Source organism: Cynara cardunculus (assembly GCF_001531365.2).
Source record: "Cynara cardunculus var. scolymus isolate 2C chromosome LG 10, CcrdV1, whole genome shotgun sequence".
Lineage (NCBI taxonomy): Eukaryota > Viridiplantae > Streptophyta > Magnoliopsida > Asterales > Asteraceae > Cynara > Cynara cardunculus.
The window spans coordinates 3,643,507-3,656,730 of record NC_037537.1 but is presented as its reverse complement, the minus strand read 5'-3'; positions in this window follow the sequence as shown (position 1 = coordinate 3,656,730).

The following is a 13,224-nucleotide window of genomic DNA, read 5'->3' as shown; positions in this document are numbered from 1 at the left end:
GCTATCTTATTGGTTGAAGGTTTATCTAAAGACCATTTTTGAGAAATTATATGAGTCAGAGGTGCTGGTTAGTACAACCAGAGGCTCTGGTCATGAAGACCAGAAGCTCTGGTAGAGAGACCAGAGGGGCTCTGGTCCTGTGTTGAAAAATATATTCCAAGTATGATTTGAAGCCAGAGGCTCTGGTCATGATGAGCAGAAGCTCTGGAAGAGAGACCAGCGGGGCTCTGGTCCTGAATGTCGAATTATATTCCAAGTCTGGTTAGTAAAACCAGCGGCTCTGGTTGTGAAGAGCAGAAGCTCTGGTAGAGAGACCAGAGGGGCTCTGGTCCTGTGTCGTAATATTTTCTAAGTGTGGTTTGGAACCAGAGGCCTGATGGACCAAAGCTGTATGTTTTCAGATTTTCTTCATGCGATGAATGATTTGAAATAAATGTTTTGGTGATCTTCACCCTGCATTTCATAGAAGGGAACCTCATTAGACCCGTATGGTCTAACCCTCATTTTCTGTTTTAAATTATGCAATGCTGGAATAGCTGGGTCCGGGGATGTAAAAGGGAAAATGTGATTATTTTTCCTAATCTTTTGCCTGCTTTTGAAGATGCATGTTATATTACATGTAGTAGTACATGATTTGTTTTGGAAATTTTTATATGTCAATTTTGTACATATAGTAATCCTTGTACTAGTGGGACTTTTGATGTAATCCATGTTTCTATGTAATGAAATATGTGTTGTATGCAAATGTGGTATTTGGGTCATTACAGTATCTGTTAAAGAGAAGGTGGAGTCGCCCACCAACGAGAAAACTGAATTGACAATAAAGAAGAAAGGATGCAATTTTAAAACATTCAAAGGCACCGGGCCGAAAGAATTTAAGGGAATAGAGGGCCCAGTTGGCCTGATGAACTGGGTAACCAAGATGCAGWGTAGCTTCAAAATTTGTAGATGCGCAGAAGATCAAAAAGTGACCTATGCTGCTACAACCTTTATGGACAATGCATTGCATTGGTGGGAGTCTGAGTGTGCAATCAGAGGTGATGAGGATATTGCTGCCATGAGTTGGGAGCAGATGAAAAAGATGATGATGGATAAGTACCGCACACAATCGGAGGTGAACAAGCTAGAATCAGAATTTCTGAGATTAAAGCAAGGTTCGTTGTCGGTTCAGGAATATGTTAACGATTTTCTTGAGAAAGCGAGATTCGCCAGTTACCATGTGACTACCGAGGAGAGAAAGATAGGTTGCTTTAAAGACGGCTTAAGAATCGCAATCAAACGATACGTGGACATGACTAAACCAACCACATTTGTCCAAGCAGTGGAGATGGCGAAGGTGGCAGAGGAGAACAACTCTAGGGGGAATTGTGATAGAACAGATGCAAAGAGAAGATGGGAAGGATCGAACAAGTTCAACAAGAAATCAAAATGGACTCCAACTCTGGAAAAAGCACGAAGCGAGGTATTCACTATTCCTCCATGTAACAAATGCAACAAGAGATAGAGTGCATTGCAGGAAGCCTGACATGCTACAAATGTGACAAACCTGGGCATACCGTGCGGGAGTGCCAAGAAGGAAAAACTTGTTATGAATGTGGGGCTACGGGAAATTTATGACCTAACTATCCAAAACATCGAAATGGTGCGACACCCCATGTAAAGACAGTGAATAACGGATTTGGGAAGAGATCAAAAAATAGGAAGAAGCTACCTGAGGGACATGGCCGAGATTACAACATGACTTTGGAGGAGGCCAAGGAAACACCCGACGTCGTATCTGGTATGTTCCCTATTAACAATGTGTATGCACATGTATTATTTGATTCAGGTGCAAATGATAGTTTTGTGTCTACTACCTTCTGCCACTTTCTGAATAGGAGTACATGTAGGCTAGACAAAACCTACACTATAGAAACAGCCGACGGTAGTCAATGTGAGGTAGACAAAGTATTTGATGAATGCACAATTGTTATAGATGGTAAGAATTTCCCTGTTAGGCTTATGCCAATGTGTTTAGGGGGTTTTGACGTGGTATTGGGGATGGATTGGTTGTCCAACAATCATGCACAAATAGTATGCAATAATAATATGATCAAGATTCAGACTCTGAAGGGAGAAACAATTCATGTTTACGGTGATTGAAAGAAGTGTTGCATAGGGTTAATCAATGCAGTTAAGGCGAATAGGTGTCTGCGGAAGGGATGTGTGGCTTACTTGGCATACATCATCGATGCCAAGCTCGAAAAGAAGGCAATACATGATGTTCCATTGGTGAGCGATTACCCAGAAGTATTTCCAGATGAATTGCCGGGAATACCACCGGAACGTTAAGTAAAGTTCCAAATCGATTTGGTACTAGGTGCGGCACCAATCGCAAGGGCGCCTTATCGTTTAGCCCCAACAGAAATGCAAGAGCTGATGAAGCAATTACAAGAACTCTTAGATAAAGGGTTTATCAGGCCAAGCTCGTCGCCATGGGGAGCATCGATTTTATTCGTCAAAAAGAAAGATGACACGATGAGGATGTGCATTGATTATCGGGAGTTGAACAAAATCACGATAAAGGACAGATATCCATTGCAAAGGATCGATGACCTCTTCGATCAGTTGCAAGGAGCCAGCTATTTCTCGAAAATCGATTTAAGATCGGGTTATCATCAGTTGGAGGTTCAAGAAGAGGATGTGTCAAAGACCGCTTTTAGGACTCGTTACGGACATTACGAATTTGTAGTAATGCTGTTTGGGTTAACAAACGCACCTGCGACATTCATAGACTTAATGAATCGAGTTTGTGGACCGTATTTGGACCAATTTTGTCATAGTCTTTATAGATGACATTTTGATCTATTCGAAGAGTAAGAAGGAACATGAGCAACATTTAAGGATGATTCTTGAATTACTAGCAAAAGAGCAATTGTACGCCAAGTTCTCAAAATGTGAGTTTTGGTTGCATGAGGTATAATTCCTTGGTCACGTAGTCAACACGGAAGGGATCAAGGTGGATCCGGCTAAGATTGATGCAGTTATGAACGGGGAATCACGAAAGTCAGTATCGGAGATCCGAAGTTTTCTAGGCCTAGCGGGGTATTACCGAAGATTCATCCAAAATTTCTCCAAGATAGCAACGCCTTTGACAACACTGACAAAGAAGTCGGTTAAGTTTGATTGGGGAACGCAACAAGAAGAAGCATTTTAGACACTTAAGGAGAGACTAAGCACTGCACCGGCTTTATCACTATCGGAAGGAATAGAAGATTTTGTCGTTTATAGCGATGCATCAAAAATGGGTTTGGGTTGTGTACTAATGCAGCGAGGCAAGGTCATTGCATATGCGTCACGTCAGTTGAAAGAACACGAGAGAAAATACCCAACTCACGACATGGAATTAGCAACTGTAGTCTTCGCGCTAAAAATCTGGAGACACTATTTGTACGGTACGAAGTGCATGATCTATACTGATCATAAGAACCTTAAGTACTTGTTTGACCAAAAGGAGCTAAATATGAGACAAAGGAGATGGATGGAACTACTTAAGAATTATGATTTTGAGATTCATTACCATCCAGGTAAGGCAAATGTAGTTGCCCATGCACTTAGTAGGAAGGAGAGAGCCGGACCAATCAGGGTTCTAGCCATGTGGATGAGTGTTAAAGTGGAGCTGCTGGATCGAATACGGGATGTCCAAAAGGAAGCTTTACTCAAAATGGATATTAAAAAGGAGAGAATGATTGGACAAATTAAGACTTTGACAGCTGGACCAGATGGAATATATAGACATGGGAATCGGGTTTGGATTCCTAGTTTGGGAGACCTAAGAAATGTAGCGATGGATAAAGCACATAATTCCAAATACACTATGCATCCAGGTAGTAATAAGATGTACAAGAACATAAAAGAAAGCTATTGGTGGCCTGGTATGAAAAGGGCAGTAGCTAGCTATGTGGGGAAATGTTTGACGTGCTTGAAAGTGAAGACAGAGCATCAAAAAGCCGTCTGGAATGCTGCAACAAATGGAGATCCCAGGATGGAAGTGGGATATGATAACGATCGATTTTGTCACCAAACTTCCAAGGACGGTAAAGGGACACGACGCCATATAGGTAATTATAGATTGACTAACGAAGTCTGCTCACTTCTTATCAATCAGCGACAAGTATACATTAGAAAGATTGGCCCAACTTTACGTCAATGAGATCATGTCGAGACATGGTGTACCGATATCCATTGTCTCAGATAGAGATGCTAGGTTTACTTCGAGATTTTGGTCAAGTTTCGATAAGAAATGGGAACACGGTTGAACATGAGTACTACATATCATCCTCAAACTGATGGCCAGAGTGAGAGGACGATACAAATGGTAGAGGATATGTTGAGAGCTTGTGTGATTGACTTTGGAGGTAGTTGAGACAACCACCTCCCGTTGATAGAATTTGCTTATAACAATAGTTACCACTCGAACATCAAGGCGGCACCATTTAAAGCATTGTGTAACACCCCAATCCACACTTTGCATGTAACATATACTTCATATACAAGAGATACATGTTTATACACCACACTAGTCCCTTAGTACAATAATTTAACAGTACAAAATATATGGTCCAAAAATTCAAAATACAAATTCTTGTACTAATCATCTTTTGTCTATCAAAACTATACAAAACATAGCCAAGTCTTCTACCAAATATGCACTTAGGAAAATATCACAATTTTCCTTTCCCTTTACCGTCTGAACCTCCTGCAACACATATTTAAAATCACAAAACGAGGGTTAGACCGAAAGGTCTAGTGAGTTTCCCTTTTTATTGTTGTTGCAGGGTGAAAATCACCAACATTTTTATGTAAAACAACTTTTCATATATATAACAAGTATATGAACAAGTAAGAGCATAATTACTAGTACCTTTCCATAAATTCTCAGCTTTCAATTGACATATCTAAAGCCCAAACAGGTTTATCATAATGCCACTTTTAAACCTTTTCAATTACACAAGATTTATTTAAAGTTTCAGGCCAAACTTGTTATTTTCCGCCTCAATAAATTCCAGACTATGATTTCCATTAAGAACTTTGATTCTAAATCCTTAAATCATAAAGAAATAAAGACTCCAAATCACAGTAATCTTATAGGATATAATAGTAAGAGTTATATTATATATCACACATACAAATGCCACCCTTATATCCAAAGGTACACATCTCCTTGATATGTCACCCTTATCCTATGGTACACCTCTCCTTGATATGCCACCCTTATCCCAAGGTACACCTCTCCTTGATATGCCACCTTTATTTCCTCATCAAAATATTTCACAAAACAGTTCCATATAGAACAAACCGTAGTCATAAATGTTTCAATGGAATATCATCAGTTCAAAATTAACTTTATCAAAAATTCCCATTTTATATAAAAGTATTAAAAATAACATTTTGCATAAACAATGCATAGTCAAAGTACCAATCCGGTCAATATAGACTTGGCCGGACTTTATCTTCGGTCAAGTCTTGGTCGATTTATCAAATTCGGACAACACTATGCAATGTGTCCGATTTACCAATCCGGACAGCTTTCTTTATGCCTTGTCCAATTTAACAATCCGGACACACATACTCTAGATTTTGTCCGATTTAAATAAACCGGTTACTTCTTAGTCGTATTCCTACTTCTCCATTCAATGTTCTTATCCGATTTATATTTCTCAAATCCCACTAACACTCTACATCGTACGACACTATGTTCGATTTGAAGCTACACCAGACAACAAGTGTCCGATTTAACATAACTCGATCAACACATTGTCCGGTTTTAACATAATCCGGACGATACTTTACCCGGTTTAACATAATCCGGGTAACACATATATAACATAATTCAATTATTCTATTCAAGGTATTTTCAAAACATTTAACCACTCACTTTATGCAAATTTGAAAGCAAGGCTGAGTCCAACTTCAAAAATTCAATCAAGACAAGAAATATGATCAATACTCTCTTTTAAATCGCACAACTTTCTCAAAAATGGCAAGAAGAGTGAAAATGGAGGCTAACCCTCCTTTTATACCCTTCCCATTTAGGAAGGTCGGCTACTACAGCCTTCACCCATATGCATGTTTACATATAAAATCATCCATGTATGAATGTAAACCCATGTACACATACACATGCATATTCACACATACATATACACACCTATGTAGGTACTTTATCATGTATATAATTATACCCATAAATTTAATGCATACTCATTTATGCATATAATTTCACATACTAGCATGATCAAATATAACAATTTATCATGCTATCACATAATCATTTAACAGATAATCACATATTAATTACCTTTGGTGATAACCAGGATCCGGTTATCACACGTTGTATGGCCGCAAGTGTAGAACCCCAATTTGTTGGGCAGACATTGGAGAAAGACAACTAGCTGGACCCGAGTTAGTCCAATAAACATCTGATAAAATAGTACAAATCAGGGAGAGGTTAAAGGTTGCGCAAGATAGACAAAAGAGTTATGTGGATAGAAGGCATTGACCTTTGGAATTTCAAGTAAGTGATAAGGTCTTGTTGAAAATATCGCCATGGAAAGGGGTCATAAGATTTGGGAAGAAAGGTAAGCTAAGTCCAAGGTATATCAGACCATTTGAGATAACTACAAGAGTAGGAGCAGTTGCTTATCAGTTGAAGCTACCGAAGAAGTTAGGTGGTATTCACGATACCTTTCATGTGTCGAACTTGAGGAAATGTTTAGCTGACGAATCAACTGTTGTGGATTTGGAAGACATCGAGGTCAACGACAAACTCGCTTATGTTGAAGAACCAGTTGATATATTGGATAAAAAGACGAAAAGACTAAGAAACAAAAGTATACCACTGGTATTAGTTAAGTGGAAATTCCATAAAGGCGCAGAAATGACGTGGGAACCGGAAGAAGAGATAAAAGCTAAATATCCTCAATTGTTTTAGCGAGTATTAATTCCGAGGACGGAATTTCTTGAAGGAGGGAAGAGTTGTAAAACCCAAAAATTTCGAGGAATAAATAATTTAGCTTAATTATTATTCTTTTCATTTTTTTATTTATGAAACACACACACGTACTTATATATATATATATGTGTGTGTGTGTGTGTGTGTATATATATGTTAAATAAATAAAGAAATTAAAACAAGTTTGAAAATCGGACCAAAGGTGAATGAAAAAGTCAAGACATGGGTGAAAATTGTAAATTTCGTTAAAGTAAGCAAGCCAGGGGGTTGTAGATTATTTCTCATAGTGCAGGGGTAGTGTCTGGTGAAAAGTGGTCCAAATTTGAGGGACCTGTTTTGTAAATTGGACAAACTCTGAAAATTTGAAAATGACTTTTCAATGAGATGTTTAGAGAGCTCTTATTGGCTCGGTTGGTCAACGAATAAGCCAAACAAAACCAGATTTAAGTAGGTTTCTTTGTCTTCTTCATTTAGCTCGAAACCACTTGGTTTTTCGTGGAGTTTTGAGGGAAAAAACCGGAGTTGAAGTTCAAGTCAAAAAATCCCCGTTTTTTGTTGATTAGAGGTCTTCCGTCAGAAGCTATCGGTAGTCGACCTACACAATCAGGTGAGTTTTCATGAGATTTCATTGGGATGCATACCTAAGTACAAATTTATTTTTGCATGATATGAATTGTTTATGATGTGTACGTATGCATGATATTTCAATTACATACATGTTATGATATATTTTACATGTATGTTAATTTGTGAATTGTTACATGCTATGTGTTTAATCAGATTTCGAATAACTCTAGCATGCTATTCCATATTAAAGTTTTATGATTCAAGGGTGGGCATTTGACCAGTAAGTCACGACCAGTATAAAACACGACCCAGATAAGTGGGTGATCAATTAAGACTGACATATCAACCCAGGGCGTGTTTGTGACTAAACGACCCATACCCGACTAAACATGAGATCTCTTATTTTCAGTGTTTTAAATTATTTTTTTAAAAGATGTGACTTTTCTTATAAAGCATGTATATATGCTATATATAAAAATATATATGTGTCAAGATATGATTTTATTCACTCAAACCATGAACTCACTGAGCTTTATAAACTGACTATAGTATGCATCTCAGGGCCAGGTAGTTCGAGGTTGGATAAGGGCAAAGGACACACTTAGAGAATTGCTAATTATCATCTTATTTTTAGTCTTTTGTCTAGCAGTGCTATGTTGATCTTTTGTAACTTAACCTGGTATGAGGTGGTTTAGAATTTAAGTTAATTTTTGGTTGATTCAAAGACTTCCGCTGTAAACGGTTTAAACAGTTTTATTTTTAGCCGTCCTTTGGGGTATCTATTTTGGAATTTGTTTCAGATTACGTAACGTTCTAAAAAAAATGAGGGCGTTACACCATCCATATAACCTTCGATGGATCTCGTTTAGTCCACTCCAAACCTATCATTGATGACAAAGGGCTGAATGAATGGATGATTTCACACTTTGGTGAACCTAACGCATCCTTCAGTCATCCCTATCATACTGAAGATCCTAACGCTGATCATGATCCAAATATTGTTCTTGGTACTCAATCAGATAATAGAGCTGAATCGTCTTCAAGGATCTTTACAGTCCCGATCAACATTTTACCTCCCTCAAATTCAGCAAATGCTGAACCCTCTTCAATGAATGATGCCTTAAAATAACCACCATCTGAGTTGAGACTTATTGAAGTAGAACCCTTTATTAAAGCCTCTTCCTTAGCATCAGTACCTAAGTCTTCTTCTCTTATTCAAAACTCAACACCTGTCCCAACTACCAACTCAAAGATAGACAAAAGATCATTCAAATGATCAAATTTTTGGTGATCCCAATGCTGGTATTCAGACTCGACGTGGCTTAAGTAATATATATTTTTTTGTAAACTTCATCTCTCTTATTGAGCCTAAAAAATTTGAGGAAGCCATTAGAGATCCAAATATTGGCATATGTGTTCTTGTAGATTCTATAAATGAGTACAATGAAATAGGCAAACCCACAGTTTTAGAAGGTTTGAAGCGATTTTATCGTGCTATCATGGGGGTGTTTGGATCCCTCTATCTATGAACACTCAATGCTAATGATGTGACACGACTACTCCAAAATGAAGAACAAGGTTTTCTAGGAGTATTTGGTATTCTAGATTGTATGCATTGGAAATAGAATTGGAGAGGACAATACTCCGGTCAAAGTAGATCTCCAAGTATTATTTTGGAAGCTATAGTTGACTATGATCTTTGGATATGTATTTTTTGGATATGACATGTATTTTTTGGTTACCGATATCCAACAATGACACTAATGAGTTGGATTCCTCCCATTTTTTTGCAAATCTTGCAACAAGTAGTGCTCATCCAGCTAATTATGTCGTAAAAGGAAAACCGGATCATATGAGTTATTATTTAGCTAATGACATATATCTAAAATGAGCCACTCTTGTTCAATCTCTTTATGACCACATGGCCTAAAAAATATATTGTGCAATGAGAGAAGAAACATGTAGAAAAGATGTCGAACGTGCATTTGACGTATTGCAAATCATAGCAGGACCTACACTTTTATGGAAAAAGAAAATATTGCATGATACAATGACTTCGTGTACCATCATGTAGAATATGATCATTGAAAATGAACATGATATTAATGTACCAATTCAAGAACGACTTGAAGTGCCAAATGTGGGAGTTGAAATGGTGAATGACAAAAATAATGGGATTGACAGTTTCTTGCTTAAAATAAAAAGATCAAGGATAAACATTAACTTTAAACTTTGAAATTTATTAGTTGATTATTTGTGGGAGGAATATATTAACTAGGGAAATTAGCTTTATGTAATTATGTTTTTAATTTGGGTTCTTTGAATTAATATAATATTTTTCATGTAATGTAAAATTCATTAATTAAAACTTTGTCGTTTTTATTATAACAAGTCTTCATTAAATAAATTAATTACCAATTATGTATTATTATAATATCTATTTACAAATTATAATTATTGTTGTTAAAAATGGTTTAATAGTAAAAAAATATGTTATTTTAATATGATGTCCACAAATTTAGTGTTTTTTAGAATATTGCTAGAGTTGATTTTTTTTTTTTTGTTAATAGATCCACCATATTTGGTGTTTATAGTCTTAAATTTAAACATTTTTGTCAGTGTAAATTACAAATTTTGTTCCTGTGGTTATTGAAAATTATGGATTAGGTCCACGGTTTCACTTTTGTTTTCAGTTGGTCCTTTGCCCTAACTCCACTAACTGATGTTCCGTTAAGTCAAAGGGCAATATTGTCCTTTTACAATTTTCTTTTTTTAAAACTATACTTATTATATTTAATGTTATATATAATTTATTAATATAACATTAAATAAAACATTAAATTTGTCTCTGTCAATCAACCAATCCCCCACCCTGGAATCGGCTTCCCCCTTTATGGCTATACGCCTGAACTGTCGATGACATCTCCTTCTGTAGCTGACAACCCCTACCATGTGACGGTGAAACCCTCCAGCCCCTACCCACCAAAGAAACCTCGTCCCCTACCCAAGCCTGGACCTATCTAGAGGCTGTGATATGGGCATCAAACACCTCGTTCCTACCCAAGCACTACCCTCGGCTCCGATTCTCACTCTTGCTCTTGTCTTTGAGATTAAAGCTGCGTTATTTCCTTTTTGTTTGAGCTCTTTCTCTTGATTGTTTGGTTTTGATTTCTTGTTGGCTGAGTTTGATTTTGATTTATGGTGTCTTGGGTTTGATTTTTTCTCTAGTTTGATTATGATATATGTTGTTCTAGACATCGACCTATGGTTTGGGAACAACCATTTGTGTTTTTACGGTTTCCCTTTCTAAAAATCAACAAAGTAAATCTCATATAATGTCAAGACTAGTACACTATGGTTTGTCCTTTTAGAGATTGAGGCTGCAAAGAAGGCGGCCTTCAAAAAAATAGAAGTGGCTAACACGATTTAACCTTGAAAACATATCATATTAGTTTGTGGTTTGGCTATTGGAATGCAACAAGGGATGACATAGAGCATGGATCCAAGGAATGTGTTACTTGGTAGGAATGGCCTAAAAATCAACCGACTTAGATCGGTAAAATTCAAAACCTTTCGCTTGCCTTACCGGGTAAAATTCTAATCCATCAAAACGACATTGTATGCAAAAATTTATTCGATAATCGTGAATGATAAGATTGATCACACTCACTTTCCTAGTAAGACTCTTGGTCCTTGCCATCGCTCTTACCGGGTAAAATTCTCAATACTTTCTACATTCATCCGTAAGATAAGTGATCCAGTCAACAATTATCGGGTAAGCATTTGGTAAATGACCTCTTAGTTCTAACAAAAAGATCCATTAAAACTAGTAGCTCAAGTAAATAATGAAGATACAAATCTATAATTTGTGAAGTAGAATTCAATAACACTATTAGAACAAGAGCATACATCTTTTAGACCACAATGTCAAACCCATGTAGATTAAGTAACATCCACACTTAAACCTTAACATATGTGAAATGTGGATATATGGAGTCAAAGTTGTTGATCCTCTTTCTCAGTGATTTGATGATGATCATTTTTACCTTACGAAATATACTATCTTTTTATTAAGCTTCAACGATCATCACCGAGTCTGTTCAGTGATCGTAGAACATGTATTGTAATTCTCTCAGAGACAAGTATTTTTCAGGAAGACAAAACTCACACAACATAACCTTTAGCGATATCGAAGATAAAGCTGAAGAGAGAGACAAGCAAGTTCGTGATCTGATGTGGTTTTTCAGTGATTAGAAGTCTATCTACACAATTGTGAAATCTACTCAAGATTTAACGAACATTGAAGAGACCTCAGTGTTATTCCAGTGTCAACGATCAGATGAATCTTGTTGAACAAGATATAAAACCCTAACGGATCGACTTTTTATGTTTATAACCCTAAACGCGGAATATAGGTTAATAACAAGTCAAAAACAACTTATAAAGTTGTATTTTTCTATTTTTGTGAGCAATTAAGCCCGGTCCGACTAAGCTAACTGTGAAAGATAGCATTTTTGTACTAACAGCAAACTATTAGTAATCGAGTAAGACATCTTTTTTGATATCTTAAAGTAGATAAAATACCTCTGAATGTATTTGCATCTTGTATAAAAGTGTATTTTTCCCAAAAGTGGGTGTATGAATTTCCAATTCTAAGTTCTAAAAGATCTAACCGGATGGAATAATCTTCAATTCGTCTATTGACGTAATCGATTTCACGATTTATAGTATTATTATATAATTTTATAGGATCACCCATGATGTCTTATAAAATATTAACAACAAGATATAATCTTGCGTTTAAGTTGTAAAAGATTTTCTTCTAAATTTTTTATAGAACTAGCTATRAAAGTTTTTTGATTTATTAAAGTTGCCYTTTGAGGCCCTTGATRGTATGGATCAAAACAATACTCGTTAAGTTGGTTTTGAACATTTTGTAAATTTGTTTTTTCTGTTTCAACATGAATTTCGAGTTCATGAATTTCATCCTGAATCTGTTGATTCCAGTTTTTAATGTTAAAAGATATTAATTTTTGTATTTTGTTTTAAAAATAATTTTTATAAAAATAATTTTTGAAACAAGAAAGAATGTAAAATAAGGAGATATATATGTTGTAGAATAATCCTCGAGTATCCTGTATCATCACTTCGGGATATGAATTTGCCAGCCTGTGGTTTGTAGATCTCTTATTTTCCCCAACGGCCTCCTGCCTACGGTACTCATAGTTTTAGATCTACCACTCTGTCACAAAACTCATGGTTTTTCTCAAGTGATGGAAGGAAAGGATAATACATAAGTTTATTATACAACTGGTAGCCCGAAGGCTTCCTTATTATTACATCCTTCCTTGGAGGTTCTACTCTCTAAGCATCGAAAGCAATTAAGCTAAAGATTTACAATTTTTGAGAGGAAAGATCGCTCTCGTTTTTCTGATAGAGGGATTGCTCGCTTTAGCATTTGATGTCTAACACTAATGCCTAACATCGCTATTTATAGAATAAAAACGTACTGTTAATTCTATAATTATTGTAGTGGTGGACCCTACGTGAATAGTGAATGTATGAATCTTCACGTGAATTTGAAGACTTCTTGTGTCTTCCATAATCCTCCACTAGAAAAGGCATCTTTGTAATAATGCTCTAAAAGAGCCAAATAATACAGC